Here is a 3,433-nt window from a genome sequence, read left to right on the forward strand (position 1 = left end):
GTATCAAACATCCCCAAGCTTAATTCCTGCTCTTCCTCGAGTAGGTAAATGATAAAAACAGAATTTTTGATGTGGAATGCTTCTTAGCATAATTTTCAATGTAATTCTTTTTATTGTGGCATGAATATTTAGATCCGAAAGATTCAAGATAAAAGTTTAATGTTGACATAAAAACAATAATACATCAAACATGCTAACCAAGCAATTATGTCTTATCAAAATAACATAGCCAAAGAAAGCTCATCACTACAAAATCATATAGTTAGGCCATGCTTCAATTTCGTCACACAAAACGTTCTCATCATGCATAACCCCGATGACAAGCCGAGCAATTGGTTCATACTTTTTAACGCGCTTCAGCCTTTTCAATCCTTACGCAATACATGAGCGCAAGCCATGGATATATCACTATGGGTGGAATAAAGTATAATGATGGGGGTTATGTGAGAAGACAAAAAGGTAGAAAGTCTCACACTAACGCGGCTAATCAATAGGCTATGGAGATGCCCATCAATTGATGTCAATGAGAGGAGTAGGGATTGCCATGCAACGGATGCACTAGAGCTATAAATATATGAAAGCTCAACAAAAGAAACTAAGTGGGTGTGCATCCAACTTGCTTGCTCACGAAGACCTAGGGCATTTTGAGGAAGCCAATCATTGGAATATATAAGCAAAGTTCTATAATGAAAAATTCCCACTAGTATATGAAAGTGACAACATAGGAGACTCTCTATCATGAAGATCACGGTGCTACTTTGAAGCACAAGTGTGGAAAAAGGATAGTAACATTGTCCCTTCTCTCTTTTTTCTCTCATCATTTTCTTTTTTTGTTGGGCCTTCTCTTTTTTTTTGTCCGGAATCTCATCCCGACTTGTGGGGGAACCATAGTCTCCATCATCCTTTCCTCACATGAGACAATGCTCTAATAATGATGATCGTCACACTTTTATTACTTACAACTCATGAATTACAACTCAATACTTAGAACAAAATATGACTCTATGTGAATGCCTCCGGCGGTGTACCGGGATATGCAATGCATCAAGAGTGACAAGTATAAAAAATTATGAAAGGTGGCTTTGCCACAAATACGATGTCAACTACATGATCATGCAAAGCAATATGACAATGATGGAGCGTGTCATAATAAACGGAACGGTGGTAAGTTTCATGGCAATATACCTCGGAATGGCTATGGAAATGCCATGATAGGTAGGTATGGTGGCTGTTTTGAGGAAGATTTAAGGATGTTTATGTGTGATAGAGGTATCATATCACGGGGTTTGGATGCACCGGCGAAGTTTGCATCAACTCTCAAGGCGAGAAAGGGTATTGCACGGTACCGTAGAGGCTAGAGAATTGTGGAAGGTTGAGAGTGCGTATAATCCATGGACTCACATTAGTCATAAAGAACTCATATATTATTGCAAAAGATTATTAGCCCTCGAAGCAAAGTAATACTACGCATGCCCCTAGAGGGATAGATTGGTAGGAAAAGACCATCGCTCGTCCCCGACCGCCACTCATAAGGAAAGCAATAAAAGAACACCTTATGTGTCAAAATTGTCACACAACTTTTACCATACGTGCATGCTACGGGACTTGCCAACCTTAACACAATTATTTCTCAATTTCACAATTACTCAGCTAGCACACTCTAATATTACCACTTTTATATCTCAAAACACTTATCAAGTATCAAACTTCTCATGATATTCAATGAACTCAATATGGAAGTTTTTATTATGCTCATCTTGGATGCCTATCACATTCGGATTAATTTCACAATTAAACAAATTACCATGCTGTTTAAGACTCTCAAAATAATATAAGTCAAGCATGAGAGATCAATAATTTCTATAAAATAAAAACCACCACCATGCTCTAAAAGATATAAGTGAAGCACTAGAGCAAAAACTATATAGCTCAAAAGATATAAGTGAAGCACATAGAGTATTCTAACAAATTCCGAATCATGCGTGTCTATGTCAAAAGGTGTGTACAGTAAGGATGATTGTGGTAAACTAAAAAGCAAAGACTCAAATCATACAAGACGCTCCAAGCAAAACACATATCATGTGGTGAATAAAAATATAGCCCCAAGTAAAGTTACTGATAGACGAAGACGAAAGAGGGGATGCCTTCTGGGGCATCCCCAAGCTTAGGCTTTTGGTTGTCTTTTAATTTTACCTTGGGGTGCCTTGAGCATCCCCAAGCTTAGGCTCTTTCCAATCCTTGTTCCATAATCCATCAAATCTTTACCCAAAACTTGAAAACTTCACAACACAAAACTTAACAGAAAATCTCATGAGCTCCGTTAGCGAAAGAAAAGAAAACACCACATCAAGGTACTGTAATGAACTCATTCTTTATTTATATTGGTGTTAAACCTACTGTATTCCAACTTATCTATGGTTTATAAGCTCTTTTACTAGCCATACATTCATCAAAATAAGCAAACAACACACGAAAAACAGAATCTGTCAAAAACAGAAAAGTCTATAGTAATCTGTATCAAACGCAAACTTTTGGAACTCAGAAAAATCTACCACAATAGGATGACCTAGATAATTTTTTTATTGATCTACTGCAATTGGAATCTGTATTTTTATCATGTTCTGGTGATTTTTAACAATTGTTTTCCTGAATAGAAAGTTTCTTGAATTTTCAGCAAGATCAAATAACTATCATCCAAGAAGATCCTATAGGTTTAACTTGGCACAAACACTAATTAAAACATAAAAATACATCTAACCAGAGGCTAGATCAAAGATTTATTACTAAACAGAAATAAAAAGCAATAAAATTGGGTTGCCTCCCAACAAGCTCTATCTTTTGACGCCCCTAGCTAGGCATAAAAGCAAGGATAGATCTAAGTATTACCATCTTTGGTAGGAAATCCCTAAGTGGCTCTCATAATAGATTCATAAGGTAATTTAATTTTCTTTCTAGGGAAGTGTTCCATGCCTTTCCTTAACAGAAATTGGAATCTAATATTCCCTTACTTCATATCAATAATTGCACCAATAGTTCTAAGGAAAGGTCTACCAAGAATAATAGGACATGAAGGATTGCAATCTATATCAAGAACAATAAAATCTATGGGAACATAGTTCCTATTCGCAACAATAAGAACATCATTAATTCTTCCCATGGGTTTCTTGATAGTAGAATCCGCAAGATGCAGGTTTAAAGAACAATCATCAAATTCACGGAAACCTAGCAAATCACACAAAGTTTTTGGGATCGTGGAAACACTAGCACCCAAATCAAACAAAGCATAGCATTCATGATCTTTAATTTTAATTTTCATTGTAGGTTACCACTCATCATAAAGTTTTCTAGGGATAGAAACTTCCAACTCAAGTTTTTCTTCGTAAGATTGCATCAAAGCATCAACGATATGTTTAGTAAAGGCTTTATTTTGGCT

The sequence above is a fragment of the Triticum aestivum genome, chromosome 2D, assembly GCF_018294505.1.
Source record: "Triticum aestivum cultivar Chinese Spring chromosome 2D, IWGSC CS RefSeq v2.1, whole genome shotgun sequence".
NCBI lineage: Eukaryota > Viridiplantae > Streptophyta > Magnoliopsida > Poales > Poaceae > Triticum > Triticum aestivum.